General features: G+C 35.6%; 1 protein-coding gene across 1 annotated transcript in view; it reads left to right on the plus strand.

The window, feature by feature from the left end:
* Positions 1 to 19,996, plus strand: part of CABCOCO1 (ciliary associated calcium binding coiled-coil 1) — a 100,189-nt gene that overhangs the window by 73,982 nt on the left and 6,211 nt on the right. The gene's annotated exons all lie outside the window — the stretch shown is intronic.

A 19,996-nucleotide genomic window follows, 5' to 3' on the forward strand; every position in this document is an offset into this window, starting at 1 on the left:
AATACATTAAGTTTAATGTGATAGTGAAATAACAAAATATAAACTTCCTACAAACAGTTGGAGATAAAGGGCTGGACAAGTATATTAGAAAGGTCATCGACTGAACTGGAAGAGGGACTTCTTGTATAATGATCTCTATCTAGCTACCTTTGGGCAGCTATGGTTTCTTCCGCCCTCCAATGTGACATTGAGATACAAAGGTGTCAGGTCCTTGGTTATGCTGCAATGTGAGTATGTATTTTGGGGCCAAAGACCAAAGGACATGTCGGAGTAGTAGAGGAGAAACCAGGTTTGAAATGTATGGGGCTAGAAGCTAGTCTATGGGAATTCTTCTAAACATCAGCTGTTTAAAAAGCTATACAAGTCTTGCAATGAGTTAAATGACATTTTAAGAACTCTAAAATATATTTTTGAAGACTTGGAATAAAAACCAAAGTGCAAATGAAATGCAAACATTTTATTCAGTAAATTTTGAATATAGCATTTTAACTGCAATTTGGGCAGACTTTGGGAATGTTTTAGTTCAACAAGTGAGAAATTACAACTTCTGATTTGGATTTATATGCAGGGTACCTTCTTTTGTCATCTTTAAATTGGTATATTAGAGAACTGAGAAAATTCAAAATATAATGAAATATGAAACAAGAGTAATACAAATGAGCAACGAAATTGATAAAAAATATTTTGATATCAAGAAGTAAATTGCAGTTGTAACCCCCCCCCACAATTCAAATCATAACAAAAGTAGTAATCCAGTGAGAGGAAGAGATACATTTTAAGTAAAAGCAATGAATAGGCTTCTAGAATGCTTGATAATCTAATTAATAAAGAAAAGTGAATCACATGACAACATTGAAAAATGGATTTAAATTTCTTTCTTTATATAAAAAAATACTCATATAAATGAATTTAACATAAAATGTATAATAGGCCTTAATAATGAGGGCCTCAGTAGAGGTTGGTTATTGAGTATCATCTGTTCAAGCAGTAAAGAGTATTTTGAATTGTTTCCTGCAGAGGGAATTTGAAAAGAACCTTAAATCTTGCAGTTTACGTATGAAGAAAGCTTGCTAAAAATTTGCTGAAATTGGGTATCAGTCCTAGATTGTACATGATGTTACCAGTAATAAGTTGCAAGGCTGAAACTTTCCTAAACTATCAATAATAGAAAAAAAAATTCATTAACCACCCTAGGGGAAAGACTGAATAATCCTCTGCTCTTTCTCTGAAAAAATAATATTATAATATAATTGTATCTGAAGAGCCAATTAGAGTATGAAGTACAAAAAAGTAGGGTAAAGTGTATTATAGATATGGGATAAGCAGTTAATTTTTTAATTTAATTTTTAATTTTGGGCTATTTGTGGAATTTGTTAGCTCTTTCATAAATGTAATTTGTTGTTAATTCTTTTATTATTCTATATACGCCCTTTTGTGAATTCTGTATATTCACATTTGTACCTAATTTCGTGTCATGATTTAGCTTCAGGCTTCACAAAATCTGTTCTGGCTGCTGTTTGCACTTGGTTCTTATTGGATGAGGAGAAGCAGGAGACCAGCTGGAAGGTGATGGCTGTGGTCTGAGTAGCTTGGAACAGAGCGGTGACAGGGAAGGCAGAGAGAAGTCAATTTCAGATATATTTCAGAGCATATATGACAGCACTTGCTGAACAATTGGGTGCAAAGGGTAAGGGAAAGGGAATAATCAAAGATGCCTCCCAGGATTTAGTTTGAACAGCTGGAAGACCGGGGAAGACAGGTATAAGGGACGAAGAGTTTCTTTCTGTTGGACATTTTAAGTTTGTCATGTTTTCTCCTCTATAACACCTGCCTTCCACACTGCCTATCCTATTATATCTTATAGTCCAAACCATATTAAACTGTAAACTCAGAGGGTGAGGGCTGACTGCTTTTGGCCCTCATGAACATGAGATTTCTATTCAGTTGAATTTGACATGTGTTGCACCAACTATATGCACGATGCTCCACCAAAACTAGATTCAAATCCTTTGCATCAAACTTTAGCTACAAAAAAAGAAGAAGAAAAAAGCAAGTGGATAAGAGCCCAGATTTGGAATGAGATACACCAGTTAGCACCTTAGTTCTGTCACCTGCTAATTGTGGGTTTTGGGAATGGTAACATAACCTCTCAGAGCTTCTTGTTCCTCATCTAAAAATGAGAATGATTATCCTTACCTTATAGGATTATCAACAAGTAAAAATAAAACAATGTATGCAAAATGCTTATTACAGTGCCCAGCATACATTAGCGCTCAATAAATGGTAGGATGTACTTGCATTTGGTTTTCTTGCCAATACAGGCAATATCTATAGCACAGACATCACAAAATCAGTGTACTATAAAATGCTAAGAGAAGTTATTTTTTCAGCATAAGAACATATCTTAAATAATTTCAAGAGAGGATAATAGGTTTCTATACTCTCCTAGTCCTGAAAGAAGGGAGGGGAGCTAAAAGCCACTGTGAGCAAAAATAGAATGAATTTACTCAATTCTTTACTGCACTATTTAACCTCTGCTTTCTTAATCATATGCACAGCAGGAGAAAGGATGTGCTAAAACAATTCATGTGTCATGAACAAAGCAGCCGCAGATTTTAGCTCAAAAATCACACTAGGAGAACCACCAGTTGGAAGTAAAGTAATAAGGCCAAATTTATTTTTTTAATTGAGTCTTGAGTTATAAGCAACCCTTTAATTACATTAATCAAGCAGGCTTCCTCTCAGCAAATGATGAGGGAAATATATTGTCCTAACTTTTACTAAACTTGTTTTTTAAATTGCTGGATATTATTTGGACATATGGAAAATAAATCTCTTGATTTATTTTTTATTTTTTTCTCCATCTTTTCAATGTAGCCATAGCAAAAGACAAACATACACTTACTTTTAGACATGACTTACACTAAAAGACTGTAAATCACATTTTACATTTAAAACATTTACATCTCAATATTTAAAACATTAGCACTCCCCAACTAAATTTCACTTTGTTGTTGTCAAGACTTTAACACCATGATTTTTATTTTCATTGTTCTGATTTTTGAATTTTTACTATATGTTCCCAAGAAAATTGGGTCTACCAGTTGGATGGTTGTCAATCAGCAGGTTACTTGTGCCATTTCACAGGTGGAAAAGTTAAGGTTTATAGGAGATTAGATGATTTGCCCAGATGTTTTATAGTTATTAAATACTACAGCTGGACTGGACTCAGGCCTGTTTGACCTCAGCTCTTCACCAATGTCATGTGCATCTTTTGTTCTAGAATGTTCTCCTTATGTCCGTATTTCTTTGTACATGCTACTTCCTCTGTCTGTCTCTCTGGTGTTTTCTCTCTGTCTCCAACCCCATCTGCATGCTAACTCCTGTTTATTCTTCAAGGTTCAACTCAGGCACCATCTTCCCTTAAAACTTTTGCTGATTTCTTTCATCTCTTCCCTCCCACCAGAATGAATTGGCACTCCTTCCTCTATATTTCTAGGACACCCTACATACACTTCTGTTAATAATTGTTTCACTCTGAAAATCACCTCCTATGTCCAAGCCCCCCACCCACACACTGGATTGTAACCCCCTTGAAAGTCAGGGACTGTGTGTTGTTTGTCCCTTAAATCCCACAACCTAGGAGGGTCCTTGGCTTGTACATGCTCAGTAAAGGTAAAAATGATTATATAAATGATAATTTTAAAAATATAGAGTCATCCATTTTCTGAAAAAATTATGAAAGCTGTAATGAATTGCTGAGAGTTTAGCTTCACTTTTGAAGAGACATAGGATTCATAAAGGAAGGCAGGAGGAATGTTAAAATTTAAAGCAAGTAATTTGGAATAAGCCCTGAATTGAAATTTCCAAATTATAATATCATTACAGGAAATGTAAAGAACCTTAATTTATATTTCTGTCATTGCCAGTCATACTTTGAGAATGCAATAAAAGAATTAATATTTTACAGTCAAGGCCCTAAGAGTATACATTAAACATTTTCTGTTTCCTGGCCTTAAATGATTATCCCCATGTAATTTACACTTTGTTCAAGCAAGTGAACAAACATAGCATCCTTTTAATCGATGTCATCAAGCAGCCCAACAACTATCCATTTGATCTAATATTCCATAAATTTGTGTGAGCCAGTTGGCGTTTCTCAGATAATTAAGAGCAACCTTGGATCTGGATAAAATAGAACTAGCCCTTCAGTAGGTGGCACTCCTGTGCTGTGCTGGTATATCCACCCTCCTAACACTAGGAGGTGCTAAGGAGCCAGAGCTGTTGTCCTCAGAAGGGAGGCACCATCAGTCCTGGCACTTACACTTTGCTCCACTGTAATCATAAACGAGCTTAGGCCTCATCTAAGAAAACAATATAAAAACTATAGGGGTCTTAGTAAGAGAATGGAGTTATAGAAGACCAGCAATTCAATAAAATTGAAGTAAAATATGACAAACACTTTGTGAGGGAAGTGAGTTAATGGGAGTTTTCATTTCCAAATGCACACCTATATTCTGTAGACCTATATTTCAGGTCGATAGGCCATTTGCTACATTTTTCTTGGATTAATGTCTAGTCCTTTGAAAGGGTAGCAGCATGTCAGTACTATTCCTGTGTGCATATAATCAGTAATGTTTGTGAAGAGCTTTGGGAGGAAAGGACTACATAAATGTCAGTAGTTATTAATATTTGGATTTTTTATATTTAGCTATCAAATGTGTTTTCCATAATCTATGACTAGAGGTCTATTTGTAGCCTTCTAACTGTGAACATTTTAAGTAAAAATAACCATTGACCACCAACAGTATTTCTTCTGTTCTTTATAATCAAATAATATTTATTAGAAATTAACAATTATGCTCAAATTCTTCAAGAGCTAAGTTTATTTTGACATGTTTTTTATACTCCAAGTAATTTAATGTCACATACTCCTCTGGCTTTGGGTAATTCTTATGAGGGGTGATTGACAATGGTGTCTGCCCACATACCCTACTATGCCCTTCCCTTCTTGGCTCTTCTCTTTGTCTGGCCAATCTCTAATTGGTGAATTATTCAGTTGTCAGCTAAATCAAGGGTGACTCACCCAGTGGTTTTCTATCCTAGCCCAGTTGTACCCATTTTCACATAGTATTATAACAGATCTTATAAGCATTTGTATCCTTTGCTTTCTAACTCCACTTCCAGACTGTAACCCCCATGAAGGCAGAAATCCTGCCTATGACATACCTTGCACATGGAACACGCCGAGATCAATTGAATTGAACCAAAATCTAAGTCTTACACCAAAGATTAGACTCTTCTTTTAAATCTGTGATCTGACATAGCATAAAGCTTACAAGCAAAGGCCCATAGCAAATCCAGCAAGACAGTTTTTCTTTTTTTCTTTTTTTAATGGTATTTCAGCTCCATTTGCTTGAAAGATCCAAAGTGTTTTTAAAAAAGGAGGGATGGAGCAGAACCTACAACTGGTTCTCTGAGACTAGAGTTCAAATCTTAGTTTAGGTTAAAAACCAAGATAAGATTTGAGGGCCTCTTACCAAATGCCCTATCCACTAATGCATTTTTTAAGGATCACACAAATTCCCGTGTTTGACATTGACTCATAAGACCAAGAATAGGTCAGAATATATTGGCTGAGCCACATAAAAGAGTCTACAAAACACAGGCCTATGCTCTTTCTGGCTCAGGCCAGCAGTATTAACCCTTCACTTTTATGAGCACTAAATTTCACTCTAGTTTTAATAATAATAACAATAAATATAATAATAAAATCTTGTATATATAAGAGGTTCATCTTGTTAAAAGTGCTTTGAGACTCGTGGTGCTTCATAGGACCCAATTTATGCTCTCTTTGGTGATTTAAAGGTGGTAACTTCATGTGATTCATTGACACCCAGTTCTGAATTTTAATGGTATAATGACTCATCGTGATTTTTACATTTCTTAGGGAATCAGCTTGGTTTAAAACATTGCAGTTGTTTTTACTAGGGTCATCTGAACTATGGTTCCCAGAATGTTCATGAGAAAGACATGCTTATGTGTTCTGAACGGCTGTAATCCATCATGGCTGGTGCTAGGTCGACAGATTATGAGTTTACAGTGTCAGCCCAGTGAATTAAAGCTTTGTTGCAGGCCAGCTTGCTATGCAATTATTTCCAGTTCATATGCTATAAATCTTCACTCTTCACATGACAATCAGCAAATTTCCATCTAGCGTTCTAAGCATCCATGTTTTGTCTTCATCGTGCTATCTGATTCTGCACCTAGAACGGTGTGACATGACTGGTGCCAATAGCTTAGAAAATAAATTTCACTGTCACTAGAACCTATTTAAGAAATTTTCTGTGCCCTCACTTTTTTGTGTGGAGCTGTTTGATATTTGTGTTGAAATAATAGGAAATGGATTTAAATAGAAACACTTCTCGTGTCTTATCTCTGCAAACAAAAAAAAAACATAATTTACAATAAATTAGCACAGCAGTTGTTAGTGTAGCTCAGCTTTATTTTGCAATTCTCACACCTAAGCTCACAAGATGACACTTTTTCTGATAAGGTAATCTTTATAAGGTAGTTCTGTAGGTGATTAAATCTGACAGATGCTAGTGAGATGGTGAAGTTCAGAGATATAACGGCAAGCACTTGTAAAAAAAATTCTGTTAAGATAATAAAATGTCTTATGATCTACCAATAGAAAAATTGATCTGATAAAAGAGTATATTAGTTATAACATTATATTTCTGCATCTAAAACCAAAGTAAAATTATTCATCAATAAGTACATAAACCAATTGTCACAAAATAAACCATGAGGAAACTGGTATTTTTTAGAATAAAGAATCATCTAGTAATATTACTTTCCCAGTCATTTCTTAGTATTTACATATCATTGTTGAACAGAATGAGAATAAAATGCTTCTAATACAAACAGAAGCTAAAGAAATAGAATGTGTCTTTTCATAACATTTTGATAGTCTATCTGTTCTTCAAAACATGCCTTGAACACCAGATCTTTTAAAAGTAAAACCTTCATCTTTTCCTGGGGCAATGATGATAATCAGGCAGCTGATGTTTCCAATGATACCAACAATCTGAAATATGTTAAGGTTTAATTGTAGATTGTATAATTAGATTAACCCAATTAATGCTGTGGCTTAGTTTTTGCAATGTATCTTTATTATTTGAATGTTTTTAACCCTGGTTTCTTATTTCTAGCAGAAGAATTTCAAAACAGTAGCTCATTGTCCTTGCGTGTTTTTGATTACTTAAATGATGTTAGCTTTGCTAGAGTCAACTGATATTATAAACTATTGAAGAGGTATACTGCAAGATGTGCTGTTTTCCTATCTTTCCTTTGCTATCTAAATATTGGTTGCCTAATGTACAGAGTTCATTTATAAAAATGGGGACGTTCCCTGAATGAAGCAAATTAACATCCTGGACCCAATTCGATGGCTTCATTAGCAACCCCTCATACCAAGACTGTGTTCATACAAGTGTGAAAACCGGAACAACCCTTCAAGGGTTTTCCTGGCCTGAATAATTCCCAGGGAACAGGCTATACTCATCCTGATATTCTAGTCTTATTGCCACAATCTATTCATTTTGCATCACTTCATCTAGCATGGACACTCTTTGGAATAATCTAACCATAAGCGGAGGATAAATATGAAAGAGGACCAGGATGGGACACCCAGAGGAGGAGCAACCTGACTTAAGGCCATACCAGGGAGGCGAGATATGGGGGCAAAAAATCTTAAAATTTGGCACCTTGTATGACAGGAGACTGTGTAACGAGGGAAAATTGTGATATAGTGACTTACTGACCGTATAAACCACAATACTTTGCTACATTTAACTATCCAATACATATTTATTACTTTCTCACTGTTTCTCAGTTACCTGTAAGGCAGTGAAGTGGGGAACAAAACAGAGCAAGTCCTGACCCTCGGAGAGCTTGGTTTAGCATTGTTGTATACATCAATGTGTGGCATGAAAGTTAAAGCAAAACAAACAAACAAAAAAGAAAACCTCACACTTTAACATCTTCCGACATGCCAGGCACTGTGTAAATACTTTACATTTATTGACTGGGTCCTCAGCAAAACCCATTGTGATCCTCATTTTTAGATGAGGCAACTATGGCCCTTGCTGTGGGACCATCCTCTGAGACCTGCAGTTATGCCTTTTACTTTGACATTGACAGTTTAGACAGAACAGATGACATAGCTTTTTTGGTGCTAGAGTTTTAAAACAATATTTGTAGTAGGATCACATTCTCTGTTTCCCACTCAAGACATAAATGATTCCAACCATGAAAATAGATGCCTCAAATCCATAGGTCAGAAGCAGCTCTAGAGTCTCTATAGGACAGCTGTTGAGACAAGCCAATGCCCCACTGGGTCTCTATGAGAAGAATAACTTGGTACAGCTGTATAATTCCTTGCACAAAATGAATGGATCCAATCAAGAATTAGAGCTGCAGAATGGCCAGTGAAACTCACCCACAAAAGAACTAATATTTTATTTACACAGGATTGACTTTAAAATTATACCAGCCATGAAAATTATTGCACGTGTCTTCTGTCTTGAATAATTGAGCTATATTTAATTTTAATCATTAATATGTAAAAATAATAAAAGCCACCAAAATAGTCTATAGTCAATTTTCTGATAAAGTAAATTTGTTTTTTCCCCATTTGTGATTTAAATGGCCTCCAGAAAGTTTTCTGGAACTAAATGTTAATTAAAAATATGGAAATGGATTTAAAGCACATTACAGCATACAGTGTGGAAGAATAATCACAAGAGATTTGTTCACACAACCATACCCATTCCTCAGTGTGTTTTTTAACTGTCTAGGTTATTGGTTGGTTTTCTGCATGCCTGTTCCTAGAGAAAACTGTGATTCTGATGAAAACAGTAATTACAATTACAACAAATAGGACAAATTGCTATTTGAGCAGGAACATGCAGTTTTTGTGGCCAAAAGCAAACCAATGCTCCTATGCTTTCTTGTTTACACAAATGAATTAAGCACGTTCTCAGATTTCTTTATAAACTCAGTGCTTTTTATATCTTGCTATCCTTAACACATTGGCTGCCACACTAGAAAAAAAATTATTTTTTTCCTTGGGGCCATGGTGTTTTATTATGAAAATAGAATAAAAACTTTGGGAAAAAAAAACAAGCCTTTCTAATTTAATGAAAAATGTGTTATTTTTTTATTGTTTTCTGCGTGTGAGTTATATGCAATTACATTGTCAATATTCATTGCAACAATAAGAACATCAACAAGTAAGATTTTCACAGACCAACTGCAGGGTTTTGCCCAGGGGGTCACCCATCACGTAACATGTATGCTACAGCATGGCAGCCAGAGTTGCCTGTGCACCACGTGGTTTGGCTCCCAAGGTAAAGAGACATATGAGTTACATATGCGTCACGAAGCCCCAGGCTCAAAACTAGTGTGAGTTAAATACAACTCACATGGAAGCTAATGTGTTAAAAAAAAAAAATTCAATCCTCCATGCCTTACATCTGTTGACTTATTTTGGAACAATGTACTGTAACACTGGTGCTGTGAGGAGCCAGCGAACAAATTCTCTTTCTGACATTACCCAAGAACATGTGCTTTTAGATCCTCAGTGTGCATGTGTCATTCTGCTTTTCTGAACCTCTATTTCCTCCCTAGAAACTAGATGTGAACATTTTTTGCAATCCATAGCAAACCAACAGGGTTCCACTTGTACCTGAGGATTAGGCACATGGGCTTTGGAGTCAAATAGACCGGGGTTCAAGTTCGGATGGAATTCACTATTTTCTAGTTGTGTGACCTTGGCTGAGTTGCTTAACCTCTTTCAGCTCTAGGCTCTTCATCTAAAAAATGAAGTCAATAAAACCTCTCTTCACAATGTAGCATGACTTGAAGAATCTAATATTCATAAGATGCTTTCTAAGTAGCCCAATGCCAAGCACAGAGTAAGTGCTCAATAAATGAGAGAGGCTTTTTAATTTTTCCCATCATCACTGTTTATTTTCCCAGATGGTGGCCAGCACTGCCCATGGGGCTTCCCCACTGCACAACTCTAGGAGGCGCCTTTTGCAGTGTATTGGGGGTGGGAGCCAGGGATGGTGCATGGAAAGCAATGTGAATCATGGCCCCTAGAATCAGGCAATTTGTCAGCCCCCCCTAGAAATGTTCTGATGTTACTTTGATCAGGAGCTAGGTGGGAGGGAGTGGTATCTCTCAGGAGCCCTTTACAGTGTTAATCTATACTGTGTCTGTAAAACAATTATCACACGGTTTAATGCAGTCAGATCAGTGAGAATCTGCTTGGTTGTTTGGCATTATGCTAAACAAACAAATACTCTAGGGTTCCATTGGCAAGATGCAACAATACTACGACTAGGTTCACTTCTCCAAGTGGTATTACTTTTCTTGACAAATTTTTAAACGTCATTGCAGCTGGTTAAGCAAATTAGCTCTGAAAATTTTTATTTTTTAATTGTATTTATTTTTATTGATACATATTAGATGTACATATTTTCAGGGTACATAAGGATAATTTGAAACATTCATGTAGCCCTGAACATTTTTAAGTGAATGGATACTCTAATGCAATACTCAGCATCTAATGAATGCCTGCTGTGCACAGAGACCTGAGCTAGGGGCCCTCAAGATGAATAAGACATGCCCCATGTCCTCAAGTTGTTTCCACCAAATGGTAGGAGATCACTCTACATGGCTGTAACTCCAGGTCATGTGACAAGTACTGTGAAGGCAAATAAGCGAAATACTCTGAAAGCACCAAGAAGATCAGGAAAAACTTCACGTAGGTGAGTGAGCTGGCTGGAAGGCCAGCAGCAGTGTGGACTGGCAGGGCTGAGGGGGAAACCCTCCCAGCAGAGGGAGCAGACAGGCAAGGGGGGGCTGGGAAGGCAGCTCCGTCCACACCTTGCTCTGGTTTGCTTTGCTCTCTTTCCTGTTCTTGTTTCTTTGTTTTTTGTTGTTGTTGTTGTTGTTTCTTATAACAAATATTTATGGAGCACTCACTGTGCTCGAGGCACTATGCATACTGGGACAGAGTGAGCAGTCCAGTGTGGCTGGAACTCAGCATCTCTGAGGGCAAGAACTTGGATCTGAAGGCTACAAGATGGGCATTGTCATGAAAGAGAAGGGGTTGAGGGGACAGACATCATGAAGGTGCCCCCAGAGAGTTTTGTTTCTGATTTAATGTTAAGACCAAGGGAGAGGAGCAACTAAAGGCAACCACAAAGGCTTCCAGTCTGGGAACCGAGAAGCTGGTGATGCCGCTGAAAGATAAAGAAAATGGAAGAGGAGCAGGTTAGGGGAAGATAATTAAGGAGAAATAAATGGACAAGCTTCAGCCTGTCAAAGATTCCAGTAAGCAACTGCGTGCGTAATCCAAATGTTCTACCTCATGACAGAAAAACAGCGAATCTGGGAATCTACACAGGCAGGCATGTTTGAGTCTTGTATAAATAGAGAAAAAGCCACTTGAAATTTACTAACATAGGATACAACATCTGTAACTGGACTAGGGAGGACCTAGTCCAACCCTCATTTTACAAACAAAGAAACCACATGTCAGACACACTTTCTACTGAGTGACAGAGCCAATCTAGAATTCTGACTACACATTTAAGGGTAAAAAAAAAAAAAAAAAAAAAAAAAAAAAAATCCAGATTTCTAGAACATTCCAATCTGAAATATAGATACCACCTAAATTTTTCAGAGCCACTGTTATTTTAGTTTGTTTTTAACTAGACTAGTGTGATTTGCAGATTATAGCTGAAAGGTCTTTTTTGAGAACATGTATTACTATATATACCATTGTCTACAAAATCAGTTTTATAGTTAACTTCTAAGATTTCTGCTTCCATGAAAAGCCAGGGGCCATTAGAGTACTTAGACCTATTCCTTACAAGGGATGACATGCCTTTTTATGTCATTGAAATAATGACATCTGCCACATATAGAGTTCTTCTGAATAGGAGGAAGGGCTTGGGTACTTCCTGAAAGAGCCCTGTTTCTAGAATGCCAAGCACATAAGAGTAATTGGCAGCAGTTTCCTCCAAAGCAAGAAAATCCTTCCCTGCTGACCATAGAGAGTGCCTAATACAGTTAAAGAATTAGTTAGTGGAGATTTAAAAAAAAAAAAAAAATAAGAGGCGGAGGGGTTGGGAGCTGGGGGAGCTAAACAGAGAGAGAAATATTTATAACTATGACAACATGTTTCCTGGTAATAATTTATGAGCGTACTGGAGAAAAAGGAAACACACAAACTATGAATAAAATATCTAAAACGTAAACATCATGCCTTCTGCAAATTTTCTTTAGTTAAAAATTAAGGTTGAGGTTGACTAAAGTAAATGACTACATTTTCGTGGTCTCCTATTTCCTTGATGCGAAGGGTTACCAACTGATTTACAACTTCCTGTGTTGTGTTTTAAATCTATATTTGTCAGCACATTTTTAATGTCAGATTACTTAAAATAGACATTTGGGTCTAAAAGGTCAGGAATAATAATATTATATTGGCTTCTCTAAAGATTTCATAGAACTTTACATTCTAATTCAGTCCCCAGAACTTTATATTTCTAAATGAATATAGTTTTAAGAATTCCTCCTGCCTCCTTCAATGAACAACATCAGGGTGGAAATGCAGCTCAGTCAGTATGCTTTGAAGTTAAATAAATTACATGTAAAGCTTTATCCAAATAGTTTCAACCTTCTCCTAGTCAGGTAGTTTAAACTGTCAAAGTAACAGGAAGTCCCTGCATAAAGAAAGACTAGAACCAAGGACGTATGGTTCTTCCATTGTAGTTTCTATTCTAACCATTTTAATTTATTGTCTCATATAATTTCTGCAAATTATAAGTACTTATTCAAAAAGAGTACTCTCAAATATGAAAGCCATGAAATAGCTTCATCTTCATATAAGCTATCATAAGATGTAATGAAAATGCAACATATGTAAAATTAAAATTTTAAATCTACTTTTGATCATTCAAAACAGGCTTTTCAGAAAGATAATTGCATAACTCATCTTTATTATACTAACTAATTGACAGATACTGATATTTCATTTCAAATCCTTAGAAAAAGATAACTTGGAATATTTCTTCAATTTTAAATATTAAAAAACTCAAAAAAATATATTAAAAAACTCAATTTTAAATAGAACACCCTAGATGAAACCAAACAAAAATTTATCTATGATTAGAATTGTTTGAAATATTTTGTACTGAGATCAAGGTTATGCCTTTACAGTATAACTTAGTAAGCTAAACAAATACACGCTGAATGACTTCTAAAATATATTTTGAAAAGCATTAGATATTTTCTAACTATTTATAACAGAACCATATTTTCCGTCTGTCACCCTGAGGAGGTTACAAGATAAGGTCAATCTTAAGATTAAGAATCAGAAGTACAATGCTGAATTCAGTAATGTCAAGAGCTCTGGTATTTCATTTTCACAAGAGAGACATGTTGAAAGTTTGCAGTGCGTGCCCTAACTCTTTACTTTCAGCAAAATTTGTCAAAGGGAATCTTTTAAAAATGAATGCTATCTAAGCAACCACAGGCCATATTTAAGGCTGAAAAACAAAAGATTAAGAGAGTGATAAACTGAAGGGGGGGAGGGAGGAAGCAGATTTTCTAGTTTGGAAAGTTAGGTGTAAACACGTTCCTTTTATGAGTAGGTGGTTTGCCTTCGTCCGGAGCATGCTACATAACTGCCTAATTATGTCATGCTCTCTAGGTCTCAGAAGAGAAATCATCTGGATCAAGAAAACTCTTCAAATAACATGGTATTGAATATATGTTTGATATTTTAAAGACTGTCACTATAAGGAAACAGAGTGATGGCATGTCCTCATTAACAGATTCTTCTGAGTTAATTGGACTGCGTGAGCAATGTTAACAATTACATACAAAAATAGCAAGGACAGTGTCCTCAATATGGCTACTCCAGTCTGTCTTTCTAAGATGGCATTAGAAAGATGATCCTTTCAATAATAACAGTTATTATAAATAATAATAATGATACACCTTGAGGTTTAATAATACCTTCCCTTTGAAGAACTCCCAGCATTTTCATCCACATTATCTAGTTTGTGCTTGAAACAATGCGATGAAGCAGCCAGGTAGCAATTATCATTATCATCCTTTTACGGATAAATAAACTGAGGCTTAGGGATTTTCTTAGCATCACACAAGTCGGAATAGAGCCAAGTCTAAAGCCTATAATTCAGTGATCTATCTTCCAGATTATTGTATCTTTAGAAAATATCTACGTATCTGAAAAACAGTTCTATCCCTCAGGAAATGTTTGCACCAGAGCCAGATCAAAACATCATTTCCTTTTAAATTGCATTTACACTACAAGAAGGGGCTCCTTTTCAGATTCATTAGAGAGGGTTTTATTGTCCGAGGTCCTTAAGATAGGAGTACTCATATTTCTTTTCAAATTCTAGTATTGGCCTGAAACAGAAGTACACTGAGAAATACTAAAGATCTCTAAAATACTCTGGAATCGGTTACTTTAATTATTTAGCTTTTAAAAAATTATTATTTCAAGGCCCAGCTAACCAAGATCAAATGAAGATATATAAATAAAAATGGGCACAAGGTGTTAACTGGAGTGTCCTCGCCAGATTGCAAATTGGTTTGCTGTGGCCTGCCAACTTAAATTCCTCCTAGCAGCTTCGGCTGGAATGGGTAATCTTCATTTCCTGTCCTAACTTGTTGTACTGTGTTACCGTTCACTGTTTAGGTGATTAGCATGTGTGGATCTGATGGTCTCAAAGCTCTATTAAGTTATAAATGTTCAAACTACCAGTATGCTGTGGTTAAAAATAGAAGTTGCTATTAGATGTCTATTCATACCCTGCAGAAGCCTGGCAACATTTTGAACCTTTTCAAAATGTAAATACTGCATATTAAGCTTAGGAAAGAAAATTAATGTGCTGCATTTGCAAATTTATTTCCAAGTCAAAATGCAAAAGGGGAGGAGGACTCTTGCAGCAGAATTGATAATCTACATTTACAGAATATATTAAGAAGTTTGTAATGGCCCTAACACAAAAGAAAAATACTTTAGAAATGGATTAATTAGTTTCTCTGATAATCTTAGCTTTTGAATTTACTCTTTTCATTTTAAATTTATGGCCTCAGTATGATATTACTAGAGTTTATTGCATTTTGCAGCTGGCATTCATATGTTGTTACTTTATGTGCAGTATATTGTGGGCAATGGGTTACAATTTTTTGTTAAAAATTTCCAGAACCACACAAGTACTTCTTGATTAGACTTGCAAATGAGTAATGCCTTTCTTCAAGGGGGGAAAAATAGTTAAAACATTACAAGAATTTTTGTGCCTTTTTCCCTTAGTTAATAGTCAGGAAAGTTTGCAACTAAGTTTGCTTTTTGAAACTTTGACGTTTTTTAGTAAGTTCTGATTTGCATATGAAGTCATCATCTGACAATTCCAAACAAATGTCTTTTCAAAGCACACCAGTATTTTTGTCTGTGTGCCTGTGGCTCAAAAAGGGTTGAACAGATTTATCTTGCTTTCTGCCATTCAAAATAGTGGAAAGTTGAGGGTATAGCTCAGTGGCAGAGTATTTGACAGCAAAATAGTGGAAAGTTGTAGTCTCGACAGCATTTTTAATACCTTGAATAATTTAATAATAGATTTTAATAATTTCCACCTTAATTATAGATTCTAATGGTACAAACACTACCCACAAATCACCTACACTTCCTCCAAAGAAGTATTACCAAAGAAAAACAATAAACCAGAGTTAATACTAATGATAATGTTAACATGTAAAGTAGAAAAAGAAAGCATGAAGTAATATAATACAATTTTCAAATAAAATCTTTATACTACTTCACAGACACGGTAAGATCTGGAAGCAGAATGTAATTCCTAGAAGCATGTTTTTAGATCCGAATGACCCCGTACTTGGTTCCAAGAGAGTTCAAATTTCTTAGCATTTATTCCCATGGTAGATGTCCATTTCATATTGAATATGCAAATTTTAAAAGATTTCTGGTGATTCTGTTTGGCTTGTAAGTAAAGATCTTGGATTTTTTTAAAGCTACATAATGTTTGGTGATGAAATTTTGCACTTATGAGTATTAAATTATGCCAAAAACCCATTTACTTGATATTCTTTAAATACCGTGGCACAATTCAACTTAAAGCACAATTCAACTTTAAATACCATAGCACACAATTCAACTAAAGATGTAAACCATCTTAAATAACTCTAATGCAATGTGCACATAATGAACAATGTAACTGACTTAAGTTAATTTTCATGTAACAGATAACATCTGGGGGAAATGTATATTGGCAAGTTATGCAAAACTAATTTTCCAGCAACCACATCTGTAGATGTTATTTATTGTATGTTCACTTAACAGTCCATTATTCTGTTTAGAAATCTATTCTCTTCTTTATTAGAGCTTTTAATGTACTCACCTTAGTTCAAATGGTCTGCTCATTATCAGAAAAAATATAAATGGCATTCACATGGAACAACATGATTGTTTTTATTATATCCATTTGTGTTGGAGCATTCAAAAATGGCAAGAGAAAACACATTTATTGCTTTACATTCAAAGTAATATTTAGGGGGTATTTGAAAGTCAAGCAAAACCAATCATTTGACCAAATGGATGTATGTGTATAATCAGAAACTCCTGATTTTTAATCTCAGCATTAGGCCTCAGGCAAGTCACTTAAAGTCCTTCCCTTTGTTTCCTGATCTGAAGATTATGGGTGCTATTCTCATATATAAAAAGGGACGTTGCTAAATCAGGATACCAAATAGGAGTGTTTTTTTAATAAACATTTGTGATCCCTTTTCTGTTTTTATTTTTTCGGATTTAAGAGGTAACATATTAGACTTTTGAGGAAAAAAATATGAGACAATTACAATTCTACAGGAATGTATAAAAATAGTTATAAAACTAGCTTTATTTAATTTGCTTCAACTTTTCATAGACTTGAGGAAATTATAACGTTCTTTCAGAAAATCTAACTTAATAAAGCTGACCATGTCTCTCTGTTTTAAATAGATTTTATTACAGAACCAGTGATGTTGTAAAACATGAGGTTTTGTTAAAAAAAAATACAAAGGCCTAATTGTACTTTCTAAAGAAAGTATTGCATCAGACGGTTTCATTTAAAGATATGTGCTGGCTCTGTTCTCACCACAATTATTGATTCTAATTTTTTTAAACTTGTTTTTTTAAAAAGGCTACCATTTTTAATAGGGAAGAAAAATCACTGTGATGCTTCTGGGCATTATGTTTATTCCAAAGTATATGTTTGACAGTGTACCTTATTATTATTAATGAAAAGACTTGATATTTATCCTCATCTGAAATTGGGACATTTTCTTCCCTTACAGTATCTCACTAACCTAGCTAAATGTAATTCCTCATGAAAGAGAAAAACATAGCTGTGCTTTGGTTCATTAATAGTATGCAAAACACCCTGAAGAAAAGAAATTCTCACCCTCAGTTTTTGTGCATGAATTAAATCAAGTTAATAGTTATATGAGCTCCACTCTTAAAAAAAAAAAAATCAAAGAAAAGAAAAGCTCAACTCTCAGTCAGAACCTCAGGTTCTTAGAATAAATGGGAGTTTCACTCCATGAAAGAAATGATGTGAAGCTGGAAAGTTCCAAGTTGCCAAGTGTGTGCCCAGTAGACACATACGCGCGCGCGCGCACACACACACACACACACACACACTCCCACAGTGCCAAAGACCAGGAAACTGGGTTGTTGCAAGTAATTCAGATGAGCCTTATAAAGAAATCCAAACCACAAGGGTGCGAGGCTTAAAACAAGAGAGCACAAATACTTGCTCACATTTAAGTATATAATTTGATGGGGGAAAGGGTATGTACGAGTGGGCAGATGATAGAATCTCCTTCTACCAGGACCAGAACGGAGAGGTAATCTACAGAGAACTTCCACCAGAGAGACAGGGCAAATTAGCAGAAAAGCCCAGCCTGTGTGTACAAAAGCATAGCAGCAAGACAAATATGATGACAGTAGACCAGATAAAGTTCTGCTTCATTAAAAATAATAATAATAACTTTACTTTGCAGATGAGCTCGTGATTATTTTCTCAGTGCCTACAATACATTCAGTAAACTATTCTTTTCTCTGTTCTTTTCAATATCTCGCTCATCCCCCTCTCACCCCAAACTTCCTGTTTCTCACCCTATATTAAAGTTTATACCACTAAGTAAACACCTTATCATCGTCCCTTGTCTCTGCTTCCCATGTGCAGCTTATTTATTTTACCTATAATGTTTCAGAGGCCACTAAAATATGTTTAGCTGTCTCCTTTTCCTAGCTTGGTAAATAAAAAGCAATCGACGGTGTGGGAGGATGAAAAACAAGAGTGGTGGAAAAACGTACAAATCATTTTGTAGGAAGATGAAACTACTTATATGCCCCATTTCAGAAAAATGCAATGACTCATGAATGTGATGAGAGAAGAAAACTGTTCTGATATGTTTTCTCAGTATTCTATTTTGATTAACATTTAGTCAACTTAAGATAAACAATCTGGAATGATGTCACCTAACAGAATAAAAATTAAGGGCTTAATAATATCAATAATTTCCAAATATGGCAACTTAATGACGTATTACAGTTTACTGAAAACTGCATAGGCCAAGAAGTCAGCACACCAGAGTTTAATTCCCAGCCCTGTCACGAAGTAATTATTTAACCTTTGGCCAACCATTTAACCTCTTGGTTTCCAAATCTCCTTGCCTATGAAGTTAAGACATGTCAGTGCTTCTATATATTTATACTAAGCAGCAACTTTCTATAAAATCAAGTTAAAATTAATAATATCAATATAATGAAAAATGCATACACATTGGTAAGACCAAGAAAATTATAGCTTCTAGTACATTCCAAAACCTAAATCAAAAACATTAATATTTAAATAATGAAATGTAACATGTAAGTTTATTTGAAATACTGTAGAGAAGTTAAGAATGAATATACAATTACTTCACTATTATTTTCAAGCTTCACAGGATGATAATTATTTAGTGAATTTATACATTTCCAGAGTTTTGCCTTCAAACTTGTAAGCTCAGAGTCTGACTTTGTCACCATACAGTAGGTGACTTCATCTCAGGGCCACAATAACAAGCTCATGAGAGTTTATTACATAAACTAGAACAATTTATTTGCAGTGAGGAATTTAACAGGCATGAAAAGCACAACACTCAAGTGGGCATATCTTTACAAATCAATTGAGATGGGAAATCAAATTATGATCAAAATGTTGCTTGTCAAACATGGGATTAGAACAAGAAGAGCTAATTAAATGATTTGGATATTTAACGCTATTAACACCCTGATCTCCCCTCTTTGCCCCAGGTCGTGGTGGGATGGGCACTGCCAAAACTGGCTTCCTTGGCTCACCTTTTTCTTCATTCCCAATGTTGACCAGCCATCAGCCTCCTGATTGGCACACTCTTGCTAAAGAATTGTTAAATGCTCACAGTGAAGCTTTGCCCTACCCTCTGTGTTTCTGGCAAATCTCCTCTGTGCTCTGGCTTTATATATTAACCTTTAGAGTCTTTATTGTCCTCATTACCAACTTCTTGATGGCCACTTCACTACCGCCCCCAAGAACAGCTACATTCTGCTGAATAATATCAACCCCACCAGGCTATTATTGAGTGAGCCCCTGCTGCAACTGGAGAGGACACGCAGGGTGCCTACAACCTGGTTCTCTACCAACAGAGAGCTTGTAGACAGGAGGAAGGGGATACTCATGCATGAAACAATTAAAAACCAAGAAAATGAAATTCGAAACCAGAGTATGGAAAGAGAATAAGACAGTGGGGAAACAAAATGATTTTTGTGAGATGTGGAGCTCACAAAGCGCTAGAGAGCCAAGAGGGCGATGGC

Source organism: Microcebus murinus, chromosome 14 (assembly GCF_040939455.1).
Source record: "Microcebus murinus isolate Inina chromosome 14, M.murinus_Inina_mat1.0, whole genome shotgun sequence".
Classification (NCBI taxonomy): Eukaryota; Metazoa; Chordata; class Mammalia; order Primates; family Cheirogaleidae; genus Microcebus; species Microcebus murinus.